At 40.1% G+C, this 27,875-nt stretch overlaps 1 protein-coding gene across 1 annotated transcript in view; it reads left to right on the top strand.

The window, feature by feature from the left end:
• The window catches only part of DLC1 (DLC1 Rho GTPase activating protein), a 132,928-nt gene extending 128,237 nt beyond the window's left edge, over positions 1-4,691 (top strand). The window contains exon 14 of the mRNA XM_044062500.1: positions 1-4,691. This exon is cut by the window's left edge and continues 1,226 nt beyond it. The gene's annotated coding sequence lies outside the window, so the exon portion shown is untranslated.
• The last annotated feature ends 23,184 nt before the right edge of the window (positions 4,692-27,875 follow it).

The following is a 27,875-nucleotide window of genomic DNA, read 5'->3' as shown; positions in this document are numbered from 1 at the left end:
ATTTAATTTATTTGCAGTTATAAACCTGCCAGACATCTCCACAAGGGTTCAAGTTGTCAGCATCAAGGAATGAAGTTGTGTGTAGACAAGTGCTGTGATGCCATAGTCTTAATGATAGATTGTGTTGCACATAGAAAGAAACTCTTGCTTTGCTATGTTGCCTTACTGCACCATGTGGACTCTATCTATTATGCACCAGTTTCACAGAAGAGCATGTCAAATCACCATTCTGTTAAAGTAAAAAAATCTTTGAAACTGTTGGCACCTAGAACAAAATGAATCTTGTAAAGTGATGACACAATGTTAAAATTTATACGTTTAGTAATCCTTTCACCAGGACTGCTATGGATATCCTACACAGGCTATAGACAGTTTTGTTCATCTCTCAGTCTTTGGTTGAAAACATTAACAAACTTCATACCCATCAAAATAAATATTATATCTTTGATGTTTCTTTAAGCACTTCAAGGAGTGCTGTCCTGGAGAAGTTTTAAAACATAAACAAGTGTTACATTTTTCTTCTAATTTCCCTTTGAATCTTTTTTGTATATTTGACACCAAGACAAGGTGCAGTACACCAAGCCTCATTTTACTGTGGGCAGTTCAGGGGCTCTTTCATTTTTTTTCCCTCTCCTCAGAGTCACCCAATACGCATGTTAGGCAAAAGAATAGTTGGAAATGTAATACTTACACAAGGTAGTTTATTCCTGTTCGCAGTACTAACAATGCTCATTTTGACAGCTGTATCAGCCATTAGAATGAGCTTTTCCTAGTTAGTCCTACTTCCATGGCATATTTCCATGTTTATGCTTACAAATTCACAGAGCCAGACATACATAGATGCCAACAGAACAAGGCCTTTGGTACATGAAGTCTGCCTTCGTGCTGGAGTTTACCCTACATAGGTGTCCATCCTCTCGCTTACCCCCACTTTTACATCCATCCTAGATGCTTTTAAGCTCAGTGTAAAACTTCATTTTAACAAATGCTTGTCAAGCCCTCCAGTACCTTTAACATGATGTCTATGTTGAACGTGTCTATTCCGGTATACTTCCTTTTCATCTCTACTTTAAATTCATGCCACCTCCATTCTCGAGTATAGTGTACCAGTCTGTTACATTTTCCTTGCTCTGCTTGCAGGAGAAAACTAATGTTATTGTGCTTGCTGGATGTTTACTGAGGACTTGCCTATCTGCTGGAGTTGTTGATACATTTTATAACATACTGTTGCTCACACGGACAAAGGTATTTAAAAGAAGGCACATACAGGAGTTTTTTTTAATATTGCGCATGGTGTTTAAGCGGAGGGATTATGACTGGTGGATGTCTGATATACAGAAGAAAGGAGCAGGGAAGTTGATATTGATTTTATAACTCTGTAAACCTAGCCAAATTTTACTAAAAGGCTCAAGAAAGAAAGCAGTCCTTTCATATAGTGAGTAAATGCACTGAGCTGATGAAGTATACAATTATTTGACAATCAAACAAACTGAAAGTGTTAAATGTCACATTTTATAGCTCAATAGTGATGGAACATGACAGTGCTTTACAATTCATTGGTTCGGATGATAAATGATCCCTTTTGCCTAATCGTAGTTGTGCTTTAACTCTAAACAATCCTCATCTTTGATTTTCTCGCTCTCTCTCTCTTGCTCTCTCCCTTCTTTGTTTTATTTAAATGGTTTGAAATTATTTTAGAAAAGTTGGTCTGCAAAAATAGCTTCATTTATTGTAGTTGGTTGACTGAGCAAAGTGTTTATCAGGTTTGTAAATCATTGTCCTTTGGGGCCAGTTGTGTGTGTGTGTGTGCGTGCACACACACGTCAGAGGACATAGGCATTCCCCACTGTTCATTATTTTTATTTATGGTTCCAGGTTGTATTTATTAAAAAAAAAACAAGGAAGGAGTTAACCTCTGGTTATGTGATTTACAGTCGCTGCTCTAGTTTCCAGGCATGTGTTTGTATACATAGGAAGTAAACTGTTTTAAAGTGCTGTAAAATAAAGCCTGTGAGCATCCATGGATTCAAGACATGGATTTTTAAACCAACAATTAGGGCGGGTATTAGTTTTTGATGAGAGCAATAAGGCTTGAAAAATGGACATATTCAAATGTGCCCCACCAAAAGGCTGTTAGCCACATTGATTTGTCCATCAGTCTTGACTGGAGTATGTTAAGCTATTTATATCTCACATTAATCAGATTAATGAGTGATTATAAACTAAATAGTTTCAAGAAATTACTGAATTACCAACAGATAATGTCTGCTATATACTCTAGTCTGCATTTTTCTGACTTATTTCAGGTACACATCAGTGCATGAAATTGTAAACGCTGTATTCTATGCTTATGTGCGTTGGGGGGTAATGGAATTAGTTTAAGTCACAGTTAAGAACTAAAACCTACTTAGGACACTAATTTGCTTTTTGTCTTCCATTCCCTAACAACTTAACTATAGACATGTTTCACAGCAGCACATATGTTTTAATATTAGAAAAGCTGTTTTCTTCATGAGGTTAACAAAAAAGGCTTTGGAAATCCATAGACAGTCACACAGAGTGGAGGACTATAATGTTTTTACATAAGTTAAATAGTCCTTTTGTAAAGGGGGTTCTTTCGTACAGGTTTTACTGTAAAGTGTAATGCTGGGTTTGCAGTGTTTGTAATGAAAGTTCAGTGCGTGCTGAGCGTTGGCTTGTAGTCAGTTAAGTATGAATGGGAGTAAAAAGAAGGATAATTGTTATTTACCATTATCAGTGTTATTTCAGATGAAGTTTTGTAGAGGAATAACTGTTGTTTTTAAGAATCAGTGTTTCTTAGGAATGAACTTTGTGTACAATATTATTTTACACAAAAAAATCCATTTTTATTTGTACAGTTTTGTTTGTATATACTTTCTGTTGTAAACTTATATACGTATTACTAGTGTACTCGTATGAGTAATGTGACAAATGCATGACAATGAAAATTATTTAAAAGTATTCCTGTATTTATACCTCAGTTATGCTTTTGTTTTTATACCTCTTGCATTTTTTTTAATCTGTAAATACATTATTCCATATAAAAGAACTGCAGAATTCATTGACTTTGGAAGCCTGTCTATATTGAACGTCCCCAATATGTGCACTATTGAATATGTAAAAAAAGATATCCATACTTTTTTTCACCTACTTCTGTGCATGTGATTTATATAGCGAGGATAATAGCAACTTCAGTCAATGAAGCAAACTCTGCTTTGTCAGTTTTCATTGCTTCATTCATGGTCATAGATTAGGTTAATAAAGTAGGGTTATGACATGAACGATTAAGGGAACTACATCTGTGTACAGCACAGCATTGCCAAGTTAGCTATGAAACGTTATATTTATTATTTATTTATTTTGTATATTTCAAGCAGGAATATCTAAATCACTGAGTGGTTTTTGCATCTCCAGATGTGTCCTGTGATAAATGACATAGCAGTGTTTGCTTGGCCAGACACAAGAGATGGTAGGAAAATAAAGTAGACATTCATATGTGTATACTTACATTTGGTGTAGAAATTGCTAGCTAAAGTCGACAAGTGACAATTATATCTGCTGCTAATGCCCATTACAGGATGCTATCTTGGTGTCCAATAAAATGTTTTGTAGTAGAATTTGTGTATCAAGAGCATAGTTTTATCCAGTTGTGAATCAGCATTCATACGTGGCAGTTTAAATTAAAATGCTGCACTGTATATAAAATTATAACTGTACGTTGGTATTATACAGCAAATGTGCTGTGTTTCATTACAGCTCAACAGTACAAAAACAAAGTGACTTCAGTACACTGCAAAATAAAGAAAATCTGATTATACAATACAAAGTGATTCGGTTCATTCTGTTTTGTGTTGGTTTGCAAGCAAAGTCCATTCTCTAAAGTTTCACTATACCCTTCCTAAAACTCTACTGTTTGAACATGATTGCATTTAAAATGGTCCATGTGAGAAGTAATGTATTTACAAAATAGCCTTTATGGTTATGTTACAAGTGTACGTTAAGTTAAAATAAGTTGGTGACAGAGAGGCAATCCCCACTGAGTCTTGTCAGAACACTCTTTGCATGTAGGTGCTAAACAAAGGTTAAGTACAGTTTGGTTTGTGTGAATCAGAACAAAGTTGTGGTTAATGGGCTGCTCAGAGTGGAAATACATGAGTTCCTTCTTTGCACTTAATACTTTCTTATAATAAAAACAAGTGTTTCCAAAAAATATGATAGGAGGGCAAGATCATTGAAGGGCTAAGGTCTTTGATCATAAAAATGCATGAACAATTAAACTGTTTATGATTCATAAACAGGTTGCATATTATTCCTGATTGTTCTCTATATTTGAACAAGCTGAAAGTTGAATATTTTTCATTCCTTACTGTTAAAGTAATTTGGAGAGACTTTTTGCTTCACGTACATTAATTCTGTAGTGTATCCCATTTTTTTTCACTTCATGTTATGTGGAAGTGCATGTGTGTTTTGAGCTGTGACGGTCATCACTTGTAATAAAATTAGATTGCGTCTCACTGTCCTGCACTAGTTTAAACATTATTCATATTTTCTTGAAACATTGCTTCATGTGATAAGGCTGACATATTCTGTACAATATTATTGTATAAATGTATATGGGTATGTACATTTTCCTGTTGAAATAAAATAACTTCATTCTGTTCCTGTTCAAACTGTTAGGTTCTAAATTTTATCTATTCCTTTGCAGTATCAAGTCAGTGGCATAGAGCCACATGTGACTCTTACCAGTGTGATCATATTGCTTCATTCCACGGATTTATTATAGTAGTTTTTTGACTGGTGAAAGTAACATCACTGGTGACCTTTTTTTTGCAGTAGTGGCCTTTCAAACTATGCTTAAAATACATGCACTCGCACTGAGATTTAGGAATAAAGGCACTGGGCGCTAGATGAGTGTCTGAAACATGCCTGTCTGAATTCCTTACCACAGTTCATATTCTATATGATGTCACAGAAAGCTTCTGTAAGACTGGCTTTGCAAGAAAGAGCATGTCTATGTTCTGGGAATTTATGTCAGCCCACATTGCTGCTGGTACTTTCTTAAAGTGACATATTTCTGTGTGGAGATTAATGTTTTAAAGATTGTGCACAGCTGTGTAATTGCACCAAGAAAAAAAAAAGAAAGTGGTTTAATTCCTCTTTTTAGCATCTCTGTCAGGCAGTATAGAATGTTAAAACTCCTAGCTTTTTCAACCACCACCATTGCTTTTCAGCTTTCAAAACCTTAACAAGCCTACCCCATGAAACAGAAATGCAGTAGGTCAGGCCCTTGGAATTCTGCAGCTAGACTGAGGTGTATTACACCATATTTTCATTATTCCATCTGAAGTTTATGTGGAGAGCTATTACTGCAAGTGCAACTCTGTAAATAAGAAAGATTACTGCAGTAAACATGAGATGTCTATTTGTTATTAAGGTCCTGAAAATAATATTGCCGATTTTGTAAAATGTTTACTTAAAGACCCTTAAGGATCTTTCAGTCAGAGCAATTTCTTCTTTTCAGTGCTTTCCTAATATGGTGGTGAAGCTTTGCATAGTCTCAACTGTACTCAAAAAAAAAAAAAAACTCACCACCTAAACAGTTGTGCCTTTGGGAAATAGAATTACCCAGTAGGCTGAGGAGATTTCCTAAAGGCAGTATCATGGCAACTGTCTGCAGTAGAAGGATGATTAGCAGACATTACGAAGAACAGAAGAAGGCAGTAAAACCGAACAGGGAACATGTGCGTTATTATGTTAGAATGAGTCCTTGTGGGTCAGAAAAGTAGGAAAATTTATCTCTGCCAGGAAAAGATACTGGTCTGAAAAGCAAGGGGCAGAGTAAGTTACCACGTATAGTCACTAGACACAGGGCAATGAAAAGATAAGGAATAGTAGTGCACAAATTGCAAGGAGGCAGATGGAAAAGATCAAATGGTGGGTGTAGTAATGCATACTGTAAAATGAGACTCTGGCCAATTAAACAGCATTCCTTCTTTCCTTCTGCCTGTTGTGTTTTAGGATATGTCATGTCAGTAAGTTTAATAAATGATACAGCAGCGGTAGTTACAATGTAAACTCCATGTGGGTTGTACTACAAACTGCTATAGAACATTTTATACCAAGTACTGAAACAGGCACATTAGCATTTAAAGGTATATATCCGTTATTGTGCACCCTCCCATTCTAAAGTTCTGTATAAAACAAAATAATGAACAGCGCACCATCAACAGGCAAGTAGGTGAAGCAAAGCAGTCAACTACACTGCCTATTGAAAACAACAGAGACAACAAACCAGTATAAATCAATGAGACATGTATTTAAATGTGTATTGAGGAGGGTACTTTGCCCCCTGACTTATATAGACTAAATCCATGGTTGCACAAGTTCTGCGGAAAAAATAAGACCACACACAATGAATGTCTACTGACAACAAAGCAGATACTGTACTGGCAGAGATTTTTCAACACAAACCAGTCATAATCACTGCCTGTATGCCTGCCAAAAGCTAACTGCAATACTCACAGCATCTAACTGTGAAGTACAACAGCAACAAACCTTACTCCCAAACATCTAGAAAGTTGCTGTTACAAGCTAAAGTCATGCTTAAATAAGAAAATCAAAAGCAGAACTATATGACTGCTGTGAACTCCACATTTGGCTGACAATGAACAGAGCGCATACGGCGTTGATCCAAAGCACAAAATGAACCATGCAGCAATCGATGATAATGAGTTGAATAAATACAAAATCGATTGAAGGGATAGCAATAATAAGCAGTCAGCACTTGCACATCTGATGCATTTAATATGCACCCCCACCTATGTTTGTAATATGTAAAGGTATTTACTTATTATTAACTGGATAGAGCAGTGATCCACATGAAATTTTTATACTGGCATAATGATTACAAACATAACCTTAGATCTTACATGAGCCAAGGCTCATACTGCAACACTTGGATTGGCTGCCACAGGTGTTCTAACAGCATACCTAGAACTTTGTCAACAGTACAAGCTCCTCCCCTTAATCCCATCATGTTGCTCTGCCTTTCCTGTCCCAGGATCTCTGTTGTTACTGCACAGCATCATGCTGAATCCTCACAGCTTGTGCTTTAGAAGGCTATTTTTTTCATAGCTTTTGCATTTGTACCAGCTTTTCCACATCCTATTCTTGAAAATTTTCTGTCAGAAGAAAGCTTTTTATACATCTTTTTTCAGCCCCCCCCATCCCATCCACCACACCATCTCCATTGTTTCCTCCCTTCACTATTTTTTTTTCTTCTTTTCTTTTCTACTGTTTCTTCACAGTATTGTGTGGTTTTTTTACAGTTGTTTCTTATCTGTTTAAACTTTAACTACTATAGTTTTACTAACTGGGCTTGACTTTTTTTGTAGTACAGTGTTACTTGCACTAAGTTTACTTTGTGGCAGCCATTTATCTTAATAACAATGGATAAAAGTAAGGCAACTGGTTTTTTTTTGAGTGATCACGTAGCCACAACATTGTGACCTAATAAGTTTCTTTGCCCTGGGGACATTTCCATAACAATAAAATGTTAAGTAAATAAAATGTTAAAGCTAAAGCTTCACTTTGAAGAATAAACTGAACTGATACTAAAGGGCTTTAGCAAGCATAAAAAGATAAAGAGAGAAAATAGCAAAGAAAAAAAAGAAAAGAAAAACTAAAGAAAAGTAAAAGAGTAAAGCTAAGACTTCAGTCCTTCAAAGATCTCTCTAGGAGAGCCATCAGGTAGAGCAAAACCTATTGCGATAATTACCAAACTACTTGCCCTATGGGTGGTGGCTCAGTTATGGTTTCTGCCTCTGGGCCTTTGTTCTATAAAGGTGAAAATTAGGGAGCTGAATTAGAGCAGGTCCCTGCCTTTGTCTTTTTATTTTGTTTTTTTTTCAACCTTTTATTTACCAGGTCCCTCAGTTCAGGTGTGTGAAGCCTCTCAGACTGACTAGATAAAAATGAAATGATGGCCTTATCAAGGCCAATTTAGAACCTGGTGTCACCTCAACTCTCTGTGTCTCTAGGGTGGTCAGACAAAGCTTCTACCCCATGGCTGGTTGTGGCAATTTGAGTATCTAATGCAGTGTTGGATTCATTTGGTATCTACTGTAGTAATCTCCCTATCAAAGCCAATGCCCCTGACTCCAATGACCTATGTACCCAAAGCCCCTGGTGCTGACAGTCATTAAGCTTGAGATTATCAGTCCCAACACACCAGTACAAATGATGGCACTGACCCTTTTGGTGTCTTTTGCCATGTTGACACAGTCAACACTCAAGACCTGTTATTGAAATCTGCCTCAGTGCCGTGCCCCAATCCGGCATCTGTGGATGACAGCAGTACTGTATCAGCATAGACAATGTCATAGGATCATAGAAGATACAAGGCAACTGGGCTCTGCAGCCATTTAGCCCTTGCCAGTAGCCCCCCCCAATCTTTTTCAAGGAGCAACAAGCCAGTCTTACCATGGGTAAATTTGTGGATACCCATCCAGTTTTCATACTCCTTTTTCAATGAAATTGTTCATTGCTTAATTTGGTGTGGAATCTTGTTTCAGGGAAGGATTAAGCATTGCATGACAAATGTGTCTCTCCCAACCAATGTATTTTGATCATTTGCTAAAGCAGGTTTAGATCCCTGGTTCTGGCGTTAGTGGCACAGTTTGATCTGTGGATATATAAGATGTCTTAGATCACTGGATCCATAATGGCCCAAAACGCAAGGCAAAGATCGCCCCTAAGGAGGACACAAGCTCTTGTCTAAGCCTGTGGTATTTTTTAAGTTAGAAATCTCTGGGGTCTTTCTAGTTGGTTGATATGTCTGTTAAGATACTCCCCAAAAGGGACATTGCAGTTGATAATAGGTCTGATCGATGTAGAATATAGACTGGTAAGATCTCCCTTGGCTTTAGATGAAATACCTTTTGCAATCACCTGCACTAGGCCAAAGGATTTCCTAACCACAGTTGAAGCATGAGGGTCACAGGCAAAGGATTTATCTACCCATGTTCCAAAGTCTCTCACCACACTTTCATTTCAAAGTGGGGTGCTGTCTATACTATAAAATAGATGAAGAGGGATTTTACCAAATGTGATAATACTGCATTTTTTAGCATTTAGTTTTAACCTGTTGTTTTATCGATATTTGTTGATGTGTGAGCTCCATTTGGAGTTTCTGCATATCAAAGGGGGACTTGAGGAAGATAATAAGTTTGCATTCATTCTTCACTTTTGAACAGTCCACATATATCCGTGATTTCTTCAACAGTCTTCCATATTAGGAAAATGTAAAACAGTCATTTATACCAGATTTTGGATGTTCCTTGAGGGACATTTTTTCTTATAGATCATGGTCACTAGTCTTTATTAACAAGACTTCAGCTGCAAGTCCAAAAGTCTGTCCCAATGTCTAGAACTCAAAACCATTCACCTGTCAAGCCAGGTGGTTGTCCACCCCTTTGAATTGTCAGGACATTCCCTTTATAAATCTGTTGTCCACCAGTGCCAGTGTAGATCTTTCTTGTGCAGCTCACATTGCATGTACTGTTTCTGTGCTTCGATAGTCTAGCATTGTTCAGCCAGCTCTGGAGCCCAGTCAGATAAAATATATTGTGAGAATTTCTTTATCACTGTATTTTGTTAGTGGTATTTAATTCTGAGTACTTTAAAATTGGCCCATCCAGTTAGCTTAGGGCATATCCACCCCTAAGTGAGAAGGCAGATCCTCTTGCAGTAGACATATCCTGTACACAGACTATCATGGTTTGTGCATATTCTATTTAGTCCCGGAACACAATACTAAGAGCTGTAGCATTTCTCAAGGTTTTACAAAGAAAAAAAAACTCTTAGAATAAGAGAGGATTCCTTGTATAACTTTTTAGGTTAGAAGAGACGTAAGGTCTTTATTTGTACAACTATGGCATCTTCCAGTTCACACCCAATATTAAATTCTCCCTAAGAAGTTATTAGAAAAGCAATGTAAGGAGAGAGAAGGCAGTCCAGGACCCAGGTGATATGGCAACAGCATCTGATATCCCTGATCAGGTCCCTGCGAGGCATTTTCACAGACAACAACCTTAAGTTTCAGGGGTCTGAGGCCTCTGACAAAGCCTCTGGAGGCCATCATACTTCTAGATCAAGGCAAGTCTGACCAAGTCAAGATCCCTCAAATGGAGTTTGGAGAAGATGTACTGGGGCCCCTATAGCCAAAGTGCATTTTATTGTCTCAAAGGGGATAGAGGATGTATCCACTCATACTTAGGGTGGACATCCATTCTTGGAATGTGAAGGCATCTTGGGCTCAGTACTTGGCTTTCAAAACAGCAGCCCCACTTAAGATGACTCAGAATTTTAAACACTAGGTCCCCTTCAGATCCCTGCAGTTGCCTGAGCATCAGACAGTGGATGGGTCTCTACTATCCCCCTCTCTCAAAGGGGATACTCCCTGGAATGGATCTTGAAACAAAGCTTTCTCCCAGTAATGCACAATCAGCAGCTAAGTTCAGATCAACTCTCATTGTCTTGTTCCCCTCAGCCAAGGAAAATAAAAGGAAAACTTTCTCAGAAAAGGATAGTGACTCCACAGACAGTGAGAGTGGAGAATTGGAGTACATCTTGTAAATGTCTTCCCTCTCATGGATATAACACACATGATGATGAACTAAACACAAAGGAGCTACTAGTGCCAAGAAGCCGAGAATAAAAGCTAAATGTAGCAGTGCCACAAGCCACATGGCTTGACTGTCACAAATTCCACAATGTAGTGTAATAAATAAAGAGCTTTACTAAGGTTAAACACTTTATTCCAAAAAATCAGGACTTCATCAGAACAGACAATGATGACATCATATTCCCTGCTTTACTCACAGAGGAAATGTAATTTGATGGTTGTAGAATAAAAGACCACTTCATACCGGAAGCAGAGAGACATCAGACATTCAGAAAAGGTCATTTGACTTACTGCATCTTGATATCCTTAAACAGTAAGCATACATCAAATGTTTTTATGTTGGCGGTGATCGAAACTCATTTGATTGCCTCTACTGGTGTTAAGTCTGTATGATGCTGTGAATAGTGGAGTTTGTGGAATTTGTCCTTTTCCCAGTGTAGAACAATCACAGAGTTGGTATATATAATTAGCAGAGGGTTTGGGGGGTAAGGAGAACTTGCCTCCCTGCAAAAAAGTGAGTTTTTTTAATGTTTTGGCTTTTGATCTTTCAAATCAGTATTTAGCCATTCAATATTTGTGTACTTCAGTAATTCAAAGTACATCCCTTTAAACTTATGACAATTTCTCCAGCCTTAGGAGCTCTAGATGATACATCTTTTGCAACCTCTAAAGGACTGGATATCCAGGCCTGCCTCTAAGAATCCTGATATGTTTTGTAGGGTTCAGGTGTCCTACAAGCTTCTTTATGAAACCCCTGTAGCAGACCCAGCAACCTTCTGAATTCAGAGAAGGGGGTTAAACTTGTGCATATTGCCAATTCTCTTTCCACTGATAAGGAAAACAGAGTGCTGGATCATTTTTTGGGAAGAATGTATACACAGCTGCCACTCTAGCCTTCAGAACCCTTAACTGTCAGGCAAGCATGATCAAGTTTTAAATCACTGTCCTAAACTGGATGTAAGAGAAGACTGGGGAAGTGTCTGCTAGGGATCCTGTAACAAAACGTACTGCACCTCAGACAGACTGTCAGGTGGCTAAGCATTTCATAAAGTGTGGTTATGTTGCTGTGGATTTAATTCCAGTGCTGCAACTACAGAATCAGTGAACAGAAGCCATGCCTAGTTGAGTCTACAACCCCTACCAAAGGATGTCAAAATACAGCTTAATGTTCTCGTGGATAAAGGATGTCTCCTTAGGTACCCACTGACAAAGTATTCAAATTCAGAAGAAATGGAGAAGACTATGTAGTCATGAAGGAAACCTTTCACAACCCAATGCCTACATATGAATTACCTATCTAATTCTGAAAAGACCTAAACAGAGATACATTGGGAGTCATGTAAAGGGCTTTTGGTACATGTACTTTACCGTTTTGAAACCTGACTTGACTGAAGATTACAGTGAGTAGATGTTCATCATGTTTCACTGTTGCAGTCCTTACAAAATGGGTTATCCAGCACGCGGTAGCCCACAGTTGGCCAGAATACCAAAGTCCTTGGTATATGACATTGGCTGCCCTCGGTTTAGGCCTGATGTCAGGACATCAGTTACAAAAGAAGGCAGACAATGCCATTTCCTCAGTCTTTCTTGCTGCAGAGCCCAAAGCAGAAGCATTTTGCACGAGTGCAGGTCAGCAGAGTACCGTCTTTTTGTATTCTGACTGCTTAGTTGAAGACATCCTCAGATAAGTACCCCATTGGGGACCCTCTTTTCTTGCTTTAACAAATGTCAGAGAAAGTTAATACCTGTCTTGCCTGTGGAAAGCAGATTCTGCACCATGATTTTCACTCCTATTGTATTACTTGTTTGGGCCTTGAGCACGACGTCCCTAATTGTGTTCTCTGTGCTTCTTTCAACCCGCGTACCATACGCCGTAGAGCTCGGATCTTGTTCAAGCATTTTGGAGTTTGGCCTAAGTTCGTCGGTATGGCATCTTCTAGTCTCCCAACTTCAGATGTTCCTAAGAAGCGCAAGGATAAGGACCGCGACAGGCTTAGGGTCAAATTAGCTGACGACATCCCTGTTAAGTTGGTTGTTGGCCCAGCGGTAGTCAGTGAGGCACTTTCTTTGCCCCTGCAGTCCGTGGATGTTCAGCAGCAGGCATCTGCGGAGTCCTTTTTTGAGTCCTCCATACCGCAGGCTTCCATTTCATCTTCTGACCCTCTGCCAGTCGCCGCCTCTGATGGATCCAGAGCCGCTAAGCAGGCACCGGATTCTAAGGCCTCTTTTCTCTGCCCAGAGACCAGATCCAGACTGACGACCTTGATTCAGACTTCTGCGGTGGCTAAGCTTCCCGAGTCCCTCCAGCTTTCTAGCAGGCCATCCAGCCAAAAATCTACTCCTAAGCAGGCATCGGCCTCCCCTCAAATGCCTCAGGCTCAGATGGTTAAAATGGCTAGTGATCTCTTGACCCTTATCAAGGGCTCTCAGCCACCTCCTTCTAAAAGATTAGGGAATTGTCCCTAGAAGCTTTCTCTGCCTCAGACTCTGAGGTTTCCAGCAACTCTGCTGATGAAGAGGGAAACTCTCTACTTTTTTCTGGTTTTGAGGATTCTGATGCAGAAGACTCCATCCCTTCTGCCTCCCCTCCAGAAGATTTTTCTTTTGGAGATACTCTGAATACTCTTAAGGAGCATTTCAAATGGGAAAGTCAGGACTACCCTCAGTCTAAGAAACGGATTAGGGAATTCTTGGATTTGCCACAGCATAAGCCTTTGTCCCTCCAGTTTTGGAAGTTGTTGATGATGTTTTCATGGAGAATTCTTTTGACTCCTAATTCTGTTCCTCCTGCTCTCAGAAAGCTTGACAGGTATTTTAGAGCTCCTGATTCTCATCAGTTCCTTTTCAAGAATCCTACTGCTGATCCAAATATTTTTTTCTCAGGGCCCTAAGGGTGTTAAAGCCACAATTGCTAAAAATCCTGATGTTCTTCATGTTTCACTGTTGCAGTCATTACATTTGGGTTATCTGCCTGCAGGTAGCCCTCAGCCGGCCTGAATACCAGAGTCTTAGATTCCTGCTTCGGATGCTGTCTCTTCTTCCATGACGTCAGGTCGTCAGAGCTATAAAACATGCAGCCGATGCCATTACAGCAGTCTTTCTTGCCGTGCGGTGCCTGAAGCAGAAGCAGTTCACAAGTGACGGTCAGCCGACTTCTGAAATTTTCATTTTTGAGTTTCAGAACCGAAGTCTTCAAAAAAGCTATTACCCCATTGGGGATCCTTTTTCTTGCTCTTAACCAATGTCAGTAAAAGTTAACAATTGTCTTACCTGTGGAAAGCAAATACCTCATAAAGATTTTCATTCGTACTGCATTCCTTGCTTAGGTCCAGACCACGACGTCCCTCACTGTCGGTTTTGTGCCTTGTTCAACCCCCGAACTATTCGCCGTCGATCTATTTTTGCAGCAAATTATTTTGATACTTGGTATAACTATCCAGAAATGGTTTCGGTAAGTCATCCGACTATCGATATTCCAAAAAAAGTAAGGATAAAGACAGAGACAGACCGCATAGGTCCAAAACTGCCAACAACGCTTCCGTTACGCTAGTCACCAGTTCGCCGGTACTCAGTGAGGCACTTTCGTAGCCCCTGATACCCACTACTTCAGATTCGCAGGCCTCTACTGAGATGCATTCGGAGTCCAGTATGCCACGAGATGCTTCTTCAACTATGGAACCTGCAGATGTCTTTACCTTAGATGGGTCCGGAGCCACTGTGCAGGCACCAGCTTCTGAGGGTGTATACAGGCCTGCAGACTTACATTTTAAACCAATGCCATCTTCTTCATCTAGGCCTAAAACTCGACCCACGCCTAGAAAACCGACGTCCAAACCACATGGTCAGGCCCATATGCCTAAAAAACAAATGCTTAGAATGGCCAAAGACCTTATTATTTTAATCAGGGGAAGCCAACCTTCCCCCTCTAAGAGACCTAGAACTGATTTTCCTTCTGATTCTTCTGATCAGGATTCTGATATTTCTGCTTCTTCTGATTACCAGGATTTGCCCTTATGTACCTACGAGGATTCTGATGCAGAGGATTCCATTCCCTCTGCTTCCCCTCCAGAAGAGTTTTCTTTTGGTGAAACCTTGCACACTCTTAGGGAGCATTTCCGCTGGGAAAGCCAGGATTACTCTGACTCCAAAAAGAGGCTTAGGAAATTCTTACTCCTTCCTCAACACAGGCATTTAGCTATCCCTCCTGTTCTGGGCATTGTAGATGATGCTTTCTTGGAATCTATTGGAATCAATTTGGAGGTGTTTGGTTTGAATACAATATCGGGACCGGATTCCACGAATTTATTATCAGAAGGCCCATCACAGTGCAATAATATGTTTTCTAAGCTTAATAGACATATGAAAGCTTTGCGTACTAATGTATGGCATTTGAAACTTTTTAAAGCCTACAAGGTTAAAGATATTACTCCTAGGGGACTCAGGGTCCGTATACAACCTATTGTGGCCAATATAGACAGTGAGCTTTCCAAGGAATGGGCGGAGGCACAACATTTATCCTCTATGCATTTTGTTGACTGTTTATTAAGGTATTATGACAGGACCATTCAGAGTCAACTTACTGAGATTGAAATTTTGTGTGGGGAGGTAGAAAAATTGAAATCTGAAGTGTCATATTCACAACATGTTTCAGACCTGGCTAAGGACCTCTCAATATTGGAAAAACAGCTTACAAAAAGGAAAATTAATAAGTTTAATCGTGACTTGATGGATTATGAAAAAGGGAAACCTTTTGTAAATCACAAATCTGTTAGATTTCAGGAATCTAGATTTAGTAACATTAATAATAAAAAAAGACCAAGGTCCATCTTAAGGCATCACAAATCTATGTCTGATACTACCTCAGAAGAGGAGGCCTCTTCTGTAACGGATGGGGAAGGTTCTTTACGCCAGGTGTCCCCAGCAGCGAAAAGGAAACAGCCCCCCCCCCCCTTTAGAGCTAGGGATAGGAGGCGGGGTGGTAAGAAGCATAAGAACAGATTCCGGCAACATAACCTTACAGTCCCTGTTACAACAAATGGTGACATAATTGATAATATACATAATATTTCCTCTTTTGAACTTTCTTCAGCACATATCAAACTATTGAATAAAGGGCTTTCTTTTGTACCCTCATCATTGGTTTCAGAAACTCAGTTATTACAAGATGTTGATGAATTTTGTAGAATACTTAACCTAAAAATCTTTTTTGCAGATCAGGAAAATACTCAAAGATCATCTGATTTTAGGTTTAGGAAATCCAATTTTGTTCCCCCCATGAACAAATATGTGTCTATTTTCAGAGAGTGTATAATGAAAGAGTTACATTTTTCCAATTTATATGGGCTTACTGAAAATAACTTAACAGCAGCTGAAAGGCAAGCTTTGGTTGAGCTTGGTAGTAATCACAACATAGTTATAACTATGGCGGATAAAGGAGGAGCAGTTGTGGTTTTGGATCATTCAATATACAATCAGGAAGCTTTGCAACAGTTAGCAGATTCTAGTTTTTATATGGTATTAAATGTGGATCCTACTCTATCTTTCAAGAGAGAAATTGATGATTTTTTGGATTTATCGGTGCAACAAGGTATCATTACTACACAGGTAGGCGGGCAACTTAAGGTAGAAGAGCCTAGGTCTCAGTATTTATACATGTTACCGAAGATACATAAAGATCCATTACACCCTCCTGGGAGACCTATAGTTTCAGGTAGAGGTTCCTTAACGGAACCATTGTCAGCTTTTTTGACTCAGTATTTGAAACCTTTATTGTCGCTTATTAGGTCTCGTATTAAGGATACCACCGAATTCCTTAATATAATCAATGATTCCCAACTAGAATCTCACTGGTTACTTTGTACTCTTGACGTGGCTTCATTATATACAAGTATTCCACATGATCAGGGAATTCTAGCTGTTTCCTTTTGGTTATATTAATCCAACCTCTATCCCTTAGCCTTTAACAATTTTTTGATCAAGCTTACTGAACTTGTATTACGGAAGAACATCTTTTATTATGCAGGCCAGGCCTATTGGCAGATCAAGGGCACTGCGATGGGTGCTTCTTTTGCACCCATCTATGCAGATTTGTTCATGGGGTATTATGAGGCTAGGTATATATATGATGATCAACATAATCAATTTTTACAACATCTGGATATCTGGCGTAGATATCTAGACGATTGCTGGATGGTGTGGCGTGGAGATAAGCAAAGTTTAATACAGTTTGTGGAATATTTGAATAATAACACTCTTGGTATTCGGTTCACGGCTAATATTGAACTTTCAGAGATTGTATTTTTGGATGTTAAGGTTTTCAAACTTGTAGATAATACTTTATCGACTACTATATATCGGAAATTCCCTAAATACAATACTTTATTACATGCTAAGAGTTCTCATCCACGCCACACCATCCGCAATATTCCAAAATCTCAATATATGAGAATCAGACGTATTTGTTCATCTGATCAAGATTTTTTGGATTGCAGTCTGGATTTATCGCGCAGGTTTCTACAAAGGGGTTATGAATCTCAACTATTAGCCAAAGCTGAAGTACAAACTAATAGAATGACACGACAGGATCTATTGTGTTACAAAACAAATAACAGGGATGGTAAGAAAGTAAATAACAATCAACCGATACGGTTGGTAACTACTTATGGTAATAATACCAATCGTTTCAGGGATGTCATCAACCAACATTGGGGCATTCTTTTGTCACATGAGATTTTAGGTAGGTTGTTGCCGGAAAACTGTCAGTTTTCTTACCGGAAGAAACATGAATTCTCACTTCACACATTATAAAAGATACATTCCAAATATACCACAACAAAGAACTTTAAGTGGTGACATATTAAGGGGGTGTTATCCTTGTGGTCATTGTGCTGCTTGCCAACATTTGCAACAAACCAAAGAATTTTCTAGCAAAAACATGTCCCGTATTTTTGAGATAAGGGTTTTTGCTAATTGTAGCACAGATTGGGTGGTGTATTTGGCTACCTGTAGTTCTGCATTTTATGTCGGACAAACGTCCAGACCTGTCAAATTTAGAATAGGGGAACATCTAAGTGCAATTAAGAACAAACGTGTTGCCAATGCCTTATTCAAACACACCTTGGAACATGCTTCGGCAATTTTTCGGTTTGTTGTTATAGATAAAATAACCCTTCATAGGAGTTTCAAAGCAGGATGGCATCAAAAACTTAATCAAATGGAAAACAGGTGGATAATTCAATTGGGTGGTTTATTCAGACCTGGTTTAAATATGTTAGAATAGACCTTTATAAGTCATGTATACATATTATGATCTATATAAAGGGGTCATGTACCATTTATGATTTTTGGTTCAAGGGATATTTGTAAATCAATAGGAACATGGAGAATGTATATATTAATTCCATGTTTTATTGAGTTGAGTTTATGATATCTTTTATTTATGTATATATCATACACTATTTGCATAGCCTGAACCAATATTGTGATATTAGTGGGCATGAATATTCATGACAGATTTTGAGGTTTATTAACATACAATATATATGTTATTCATATATATATAATTGTTTTGAAATATTCTTTTGATTATTAGTCAAGGCCCACCAAAGATTTTGGTTATGATACATGCCCTTGTTTTCAAAATAATTTTGAGGATGTTTATGATCATAAATGTATTTTATATGTTTATTATGTTGAATTATACTATTATGGGGGTAGAAATGGCTTTTTTGTCCAATACCTTTATTCATTGTGTAATAAGATATATCACTTTAAATGTGGAGTATATATTGGTTGCTCACTAGGGGTCGGGTTTCCTGACTTGTACAGAATTTATAGCATTGACAAAGGCTATGATATGGCCGAAACCGGTATGCTTGGTTAACAGGATTCCTTAACATTTATGGAATCTGTTTAAAATAAAGTTGGGTTCGATAGAACTGTACGTGCTGGCTCATCCTTTTTAGAATGTTGATGGATTTCTTGGAATCTAGCCTGTCCCCAGACACTTTACCTCCAGCCCCCAGAAAACCTAACAAGTATTACAGAGTACCTGACTCTCACAAGTTTCTTTTCAAGAATCCTACTGCGGATCCAGAGACCATCTCCCAAGGACCAAAGGGCATTAAGGCTACTGCTGCCAAAAATCCTACCCCTTCTGATAGAGATTCTAGAGCCTTGAACAGATGGGGTAAGAAGGTATACACTTCTGCTATTTTGGCCATTAGGGCTTTAAATTGCCAGTTTCATATGTTAAAGTAACAGCAGCATGTTATGGGACTATGTAAACAGAAAATGATGTTGATTCCTGACTGTACTGAACACAAAGAATTACTGGATTTAATGCATTCTGCTGAACAAGTTGGTAAACATACTTTGCAATGTGGTTTTGACTCTTTAGAAGCATCTTGCAGGGCTGCTGTCACTGAGTCTGTACTTAGAAAGCATGCTTGGCTTAAGGAGCAAAACTTACCAGATCATATTAAAGCTAAATTACTGGATGTTCCCTTAAACCAAAACCGCCTATTTGGCAACAAAGCAGAAGTCCTCAAAAAGATGGAGGAAAAAAGCTAAATCTATTCAAACTGTTAAAGATTTCCTGCAAGTACAGCCTCCCAGATTTAGTAGGCACTGGCCTTCAAAGAATTGGTCCTTTCCAGTCTCTTCCAGGCCTTCTCAGTCCAAACCCAGGAACAGCAGACCACCTAGGTTACAGTCTCAGGATACGCACAGGCCTAAGCAGTAGGGGGCTTCCACTTCCAAAGCAAGAAGTAGTAAGACTCCCCTCTATGGAAAAATGGCACAATGACTTAACCTTAAACCTTCCAAGCCCTGCTCAACTGCCTGCTCCCTTAGGAGGAAAGCTTGCCCTGCATGCAAAAAAACTGGGAACTAATTACCCAGGACAAATGGGTTTTGAATATAGTTTTCCAAGGATACAGATTCCACTTCCACACCCTACCAACCCCAAATGGTTGGCCAGACCTACCCCCAAATCTGTGGGCAGAGGCTCAACAGCAGGTTCTCTCTCTTCAAAGTATCAGGGCTATTCAACCTGTCCCAGCAGAGGAAAGGGGTCAAGGTTTTTATTCAAGACTTTTCCTGGTACCCAGAAAAGACAGCTCCTGGCGTCCTATCCTGGACCTCCTATTCTGAACACCTTTTTGGTAATCCCAAAATTCAAAATGCTAACACTTCAACAGCTGCTTCCTATGCTAGGCAAAGATGCCTGATTGGCAACCTTAGACTTAAAGGAAGTTTACCTACACATTCCAATAAGGGAATCTTGCAGGAAATGCCTACGCTTCAGGGCAGGCTCCATGCACTATCAGTTCTCAGCACTTCCTTTTGGCTTATCTACTGCACCCAGGGTATTCGCAAAGTGTCTAGCTGCAGCCATTGCATTTTGCAGACAGAGAAATATTCAAATATACCCATACTTGGATGATTGTCTGATTCAGGCAGAAAGTCAGGACTTGCTATTAAAACATCTGACATTCGTAAAGAAACTCCTAATCTCACTGGGGTACACCATAAACAAAAATAAATCTCACCTAGTACCCTGCCAACAGATTGTATTCCTGGGAGCAAGCTTGAACACAACTTCCCAGATGGCTTTCCTCACTCCAGAGAAATAAGTTTATTTGACAGCCTACTTCAAACTACTGGCCACAAAGACCTAGCTATCTGCAAGGAAAATTCTGCAAGCCCTGGGGTTCATGGCCTCTTTCATTCTACTAATTCCATATGCAAGACTGCATATGAGGAAACTACAATGGTATCTAAAAAGCCTATGGTGTCAACATTCTCAGGACCTGGAATCAATGATTCCTATCATTCCTTGTATAAAGACAGAGTTCCTTTGGTGGGCAGAGGCCTGCTACCACAACAAGGGGCTCCCCTTCACTCTACCCCCTGCTGCACAAACCCTAACAACAGACGCATCAGACTATGCATGGGGGGGGGCTCACTTGGCAGGACAGTGCATTCAGGACAAATGGAACCTGAGACAGATGCACCTGCATATCAACCAAAAAGAAATGTTAGCTGTACAGAATTCCCTGACAGCCTTCAAAGACCACATTCTTCCAGGACAATTATTGGTAAAGACAGACAACACTACAGTTATGTGGTACATAAACAAGCAGGGGGAAACCCACTCATACCCTCGCTGCAGACTAGCCATGGCTCTGTGGAACTTGAGCTACCAAGTGCACCTACAAGCTCAATTCCTGCCAGGCAAGTTAAATTCACTGGCAGACGACCTAAGCAGAAATCTCATGGACCCACATGAATGGAAACTGGTACCAAAAATATTCAACCTATTGAGGAACAAATGGGGGACTCCAGAGATAGACCTGTTTGCCTCCCCTCAAAACTACCAATTGGACAAATTCTGCACAAGAACTTCCCACAATCAAGCTTGGAAAGTGGATGCCCTGTCCTTTACCTGGGACAGCCTCGGTTTATGCCTTTCCCCCTCTGCCTCTCCTCTCAAAGGTTCTGCTAAAGATCAAACAGGACAAGCCAAGGACAATACTGATTACACCAGACTGGCCACACCAGCACTGGTACCACCTCTTGTGCAGTATGACACTACTGGAACCATGGCACCTACCTCAGACACCTTCCCTGCTGTCCCAGCAGGTGGGCCAGATTCTGCACCCACAGCTTTAAACCCTGGCCTGGCTAATTCTCTGAGCTCTCCAAAAGCATCCCTCAGTAAGCAGGTGCTAGATGTCATTCTGGAGGCAAGGAGGCCTAGTACTAGAAAACTCTATGCTGAAAAGTGGAAAAGATACTGTTCCTGGAGCCAGACTCGGGATGGGCACAATGGTGCCCAGCTTACCTCATATTCTTCAGTATTTAACAGAAATGCTCAAAAAGGGCCTATCCTTCTTGTCAATTAAAATTCATGCCTCTGCCATTTCAGCACATTATAATACTGAACCCCCCTCTTCTCTCACCCCCTGCTAAAGCAATTCCTCAGAGGGGCCAAAAATTTAAGACCCCCCCAGGCAAGTCCCTACCCCAGCCTGGGACCTTAACTTTGTATTGGAAAAGCTCACTCTCCCTCCATTTGAACCAGCTGCAACTGCAAAGTTGAAATTCCTTTCTTGCAACAGCCTTCCTTCTAGCCATCACTTCAGCAAGAAGAGTGACTGAATTACAAGCCCTCATGGCAGTGGAGCCCTTCATTATCTTCCATGCAGACAGGGTTTCCTTCAGGACCAATCCTTCCTTTATGCCCAAGGTGGTATCTAGTGTGGCCCTAAATCAGTCCATTAATTTGCCTACCTTTTTCCCGAATCCACAAAACAAAGGAGAATGAATACTACATTCTTTGGACGTGCACAGACAACTTTGATTTTATTTGGACAGGACTAAGCCTCTCAGAAAATCTGAACAGCTGCTAGCTGGCTTTGCTGTAGGGGCAGAGGGGAAGGCCATTTCAAAGCAAACCATTTCTAAATGGATAGCTCATTGCATTCATTTCTGCTATAAGCACCATGGAAAACCTTCCCCACAGGGGATAAGATCCCATTCCAACAGGGCTGCATCTATCTCTTCAGCCATTCTCAGAGGAGTTCCCTACCAGGGACATCCTAGAAGCTGCTACCTGGAGCTCTGTGCGTCCCTTCACCAAGCATTACCACTTGCCTATTTTTTCTAAATCCAGAGCTGGTTTTGCCACTGCAGTCTTGCAGAGCTTAATAGCTGGTCCTAATGCTCTCTAACTTCCTCCTCCCTTCCTTAGCTTTGGGAATCAACCCAAATGTAATGACTGCAACAGTAAAACATGAAGAACATAGTACAGTTGTGTACACTTATCAAAAATGTAGATGTTCGGGTGTATTCACTGTTGCAATCCTGATTACCCTCACTCCAGCCCCCTGACTTCTCTTGGCTCTACCTTTCCTTCTTGTTTGGTGTATTTTAGCTTTCTGGTGTATTTACTTTTTGCTGGAGGTGTACCATAACATATAATTTCTTCCCATTGCGGGGGCACCTGACATCTGGGGCAAGAAAAACTGATGTAATGGTGTTGGCTGCATGTTTTATACCCCTGACAACCTGACATCATGGAAGAAGAGAGAGCATCCGATGCAGGAATCCAAGACTCTGGTATTCAGGCCGGCTGAGGGCTACATGCAGGCATATAACCCAAATGTAATGATTGCAACAGTGAATACACTCGAACATCTATATTTATGGTAAGTGTACACAACTGTACTTTCCTTCTGACAGGGAATCTACAGCCTTGGATAGATGGGGTAAAAAGGTTTATACTTCTTCTACCCTGGCTATTAGGTCTGTTAATTGTCTTTTTCATATGCTTAAGTATCAGCAGCATACTTTGGAGGCTATTAAGGCTAGAACTGCTGGTGTTCCTTCCCTGATGGAGAGTAAGGACATGCAAGATTTATTGAATTCTGCCAATCTTGTCACTAAACATTCTCTACATTGTGGTTTTGACACTTTGGAGGCTTCTTGCAGGGCAGCAGCCACTGATTCTGTCATTAGAAGACATGCTTGGCTCAGGGAACAACCCTTTTTTGAACCTGTCAAATCTAAATTACTGGATGTGCCTTTGCACAAGGACAATCTTTTTGGTAGCAAAGCAGAAGAGGTGTTGAAAAAGTTGAGGGATAAGGCCAAATTTATGAAAACTGTTAAGGACTTTCTGCAAGCTCAGCCTCCTCGTTTTAGTAGACATTACCCTTCTAAGAATTGGACTTTTCCTGACCCTAGTAAACAGAGTCGCACTAGGTCTAGGGGTTACAGGTCTTCTAGGGGACATCTATTGCATCATTCAGCATTGGGGCACTCCCCAGGTGGATCTCTTCTCATCTCCAACCAACCACCTTCTTCCAACCTTTTGCACCAGGGATCATCACAACAAAGCTTGGAAAGTGGATGCTGTGTCCTTCCCCTGGACACAGCTCTCGATCTATGCATTCCCTCCTCTGCCTCTTCTTCCCAGAGTGCTGTTAAAGATAAGGGACAAAAAACCAAGGGCCATCATCATAGCTCCAGACTGGCCCAGACAACATTGGTATCCACTACTTCGCAGTCTCTCCCAGTCTCAGCCTTGGCATCTTCCCCTGATACCAGATCTCTTGGTTCAGGAGGGGGAAAAATTCTGCATCCTCATCTTCAGACTCTGCATTTGGCAGCTTCGCTCATATTTTAAACTTTTCCCAACAAGTGATTTAGGTCTTTCATGAAGCCAGGAGGCCTAGCACAAGGAAATCTTATGCAGATAAGTGGAAAAGGTTCTCCATTTGGATGAAGAGTAGAGGGGAAGACCCTTCTCAACCTACTCTTCCTGTTATTCTTGACTATCTGGCAGGCTTGCTCAATGGTGGACTTTCCTTTTCTTCTACCAAAATCTATGCTTCAGCTATTTCTGCTCATTGTTCCTTTGAGCATCCCATTTTCTCTCATCCCTTGATGAAGCAGTTCCTTAGGGGAGCTAGCAATTTAAAGCCTCCCAGAAGGGCACCTACTCCTGCTTGGGATCTCAATTTTGTACTTGAGAAACTTATTCTGCCTCCTTTTAACCAGCTGCCTCAGCAGACCTGAAGTTTCTCTCCTGGAAAATTGCCTTTCTTTTGGCTATTACTTCAACTAGAAGAGTTTCTGAGCTGCAGGCCCTAATGGCAGTAGAGCCTTTTATCATCTTCCATGTGGATCGGGTTTCTCTTCGAACTATTCCCTCCTTTATGCCTATGGTGGTTTCTAGCCTGACTCTTAACCAGTCTATCCACCTGCCTACCTTCTTTCCTAACCCTCAGAATAAAGGGGAAAGGTTACTGCATTCCCTGGATGTGCATAGACAGCTTAGATTTTACCTGGACAGGACTAATTCTTTTTGAAAGTCGGATCAGTTATTGGTCAGTTTTGCTCCTGGAGCTCAGGACAAAGCTATTTCTAAACAGACCATTTCTAAGTAGATTGCTCATTGTATTCACTTTCGTTACTTACAGCACAGCAAGATTCCTCCTCAGAGTATTAGGACCCATTCTACTAGGGTAGCCTCTACCTCAGCAGCTTTTTTAAGAGGTGTACCTACTAGGGACATACTGGAAGCAGCTACATGGACTTCTGTCCACACTTTCATTAAACATTACAATGTGCCCTTGTTTTCTAAGTCCAGGGCTGGTGTTGCCACTGCAGTGTTGCAGGGCATCCTTACCAACCCTTAATCAGTGGGTGTTCTTCCTCCCTTTTGTTGTTTTTCATGGGCTTTGGGAATCAACCCATTTTGTAAGGACTGCAACAGTAAAACACGATGAACATAGTACAGTTGTGTGCACTTACCATAAATGTAGATGTTTGAGTGTATTCACTGTTGCAGTCCTGGTACCCCCCCCCCCTTTCCATCCCCCCTTTTTTCCTAGGGCACAGACTGGATTTTTCTTTTCCTGGTCTAACCTTTTTTGGGGGGGGGCTCGTGACAGTTAAGGCAAGAAAAACTGAGGAAATGGCGTTGGCTGCCTTCTTTTGTACCTGACATCAGGCCTAAACCGAGGGCAGCCGACATCATATACCAAGGACTTTGGTATTCTGGCCAACTGTGGGCTACTGGGAGCCAGATAACCCATTTTGTAAGGACTGCAACAGTGAATACACTTGAACATCTACATTTATGGTAAGTGTACACAACTGTACTTTTCTCCTACTGAGTATCAGCTACTACTGCCTCATTCATCTTCTGGTTGAAAGGATGGAAAGCAGCCTTAAATCAGTTTCCAAATAAAAGCTTTATTCTTATCAATGGATGACTGCTTAGTTACATACTGAATCTGATTGGTTTATGTACATGCTTTTTACAATGCCCGGAGGGAAGTGTGTCTAAGGTGGAGGGCTCCCATTGGCTAATATACATTAGGAGGTGATTGGTCTGCCTGCTTGCACCTTAAAAGTAGCGTGCTGAATGATGTGGGACAATCTAAATTGAGCAAGTCCAGCCTGGGCACCCTTCCCTTAACATAGTTTAACAGTAGTGGTAAGTGGTAGCAATGTATTTCCATTAATTTAAGTGTTGCTTTCATCACATCCACCAAAGCAGAGGTTTGGCAGGTAATGTATCTAATTCTGAGTACTACTGGTGAGGAATATGTAAGCAAGGTAAATAAAAAGGACTAATATAAGAAAAAAATGGCAGAGAGACATAAAGGGGAATCCCAGGGGAGCTCAGAATCTTGCAGCCTTTTGGGGAATATCATCACTATGTGTAACTTTTGCTTTCCCCAGAAAAAAAATATACCTATACCACCCACTCCAAGATAGCAGACAAGTTAATCCAGTGTATAAGAAACTGGAAAAGCATAAGAAATGATGAATATATGCTGCAGATAATAGGTCAGGTTTACAAATTACACTTCCTAAGAAGGACAAAAATGTAAGGTATTCCATCCAAATCAAGGATCTCATCTGCCATCTAACTATAGTTTTTAAAACTAAGAGTCAGAGAACCTCTACCTAAACAGGTCCAGAATGGGATTTATAGGTTTATAGGTTGGTACTAGGCTGTCGGCCCTAGGGCCTATACAAGCCTAACATCAAAAACGGACCTCCTGCGCGAGAGCAGGTAGAGGCAAGAATTCAAAAAACCATAGAGTGAGCCAGCAAACTTTTGCCTGAAGCAAGATTTATTAAATAAATATAGAAGACATAAAACAACAAACAACTAGACCGGTTTCGGCTGGAACCAGAATCACAGCCTACCTCAGTGTAAATTCAAATAATCAGATGTTGTTGTTTAAATACATACTACTGAAAATTCATTGGTTTAACCTAAAATTGTTCATTTAAACCAGGTGGGAATAATCCACCTAATTTGACAATCCACTTTTTCTCTTTGGAGTTTAGAATCAAGTGCCAACCTGTTTTATTGAGTTTGTTACCTTTTATAATATCAATTACCATGAAGGAAAATTTAGCAGTTTTGTGCAATAGATAATGTTTGTATAGAGCATTATTGACCTTTTTGTTTTGGTATTACTTACATGTTCAGATATAAGTCTAAGTGGACGTGAAGTCTGCCCAATGTAGAAGGATCCACAGGTACACGTAGCCAAATACACCAACCAGTCAGTGCTGCAGTTAGCAAAGAAATTAACATCATAAACTGTGGCGGAATTCCGACTAGTAAATTGTTTGGATTTGCTTACTTTGTCACAATTAGTGCAATGACCACATGGAAAACAACCAGTCAGAGGTTCCCCTGTTAATGTAGTCTGTAGTTGCTGAGACAACCTGTTGTCATGTGAGTGTTTATAATGATTGAAACAACCACCTAAATTCTTGCCTTTTCGAAATGAGAACAGACATCTATCTGGTATAATGTTTGCCAGTTCTTGATCACATTGTAGAATGTTCCAGTGTCTGTGTATGCTATGGATGAGGGTATCTGAATTCCTGGCAAAAGTAGTTACAAACCTTATGGGTTGTGATACCATGATGTTATGCTCTTTGTAACATAACAAATCATCCCGCTTAAGTCTGTCAACCAGATTGTTGGCTTGCAGAACATGCCCCATCTTGTAACCCCTAGATCTGAATCTGTTAGTAAGGTCTTTTCTTTGTTCCTGAAATGAAGATTCATCAGAACATATACGCTTCATTCTGATGAATTGTGATTTTGGAATGTTCCTGGCAATGTGGGGTGGGTGAAAGCTGGTGGCATGGAGAATAGTATTGTACTCAGGATACTTTCTGAATACATCAGTACCTAATGTGTGATCTGGTAGCCTGTTAATCAGTACATCCAAAAAGGTAATGGTGTTAATGTCATAGTGTGCTGTAAACTGAAGGCCCCATTTATTATCATTGAGATACATTAGAAAATCAAACAATTGGTTTGTCTCTCCTTTCCATACCATCCAGCAGTCGTCCAAATAACGTCTCCAAATGTCAATATTTTCAAGAAAAATGTTGTTATGACTGTCATAGATGATATCCTTTTCAACAAATGCCATGAACAAATCAGCATAAATAGGGGCAAATGATGCCCCCATAGCTGTGCCCTTTGTTTGCCAGTAGCAAATGTCTTGATAGAAGAAGACGTTATTGGTCAGGACATGTTCTGCAAGACCAACCAAAAACTGGTTGAAATCAGGCTGATATAAGCCGGCCACCTCCAGCCAATAGGCCAGGGCCTCCA

Source organism: Protopterus annectens, chromosome 2.part1, assembly GCF_019279795.1.
Source record: "Protopterus annectens isolate FY-2018-M chromosome 2.part1, PAN1.0, whole genome shotgun sequence".
Taxonomy (NCBI): domain Eukaryota; kingdom Metazoa; phylum Chordata; order Ceratodontiformes; family Protopteridae; genus Protopterus; species Protopterus annectens.
This window is presented reverse-complemented; position numbering and strand designations above follow the sequence as displayed.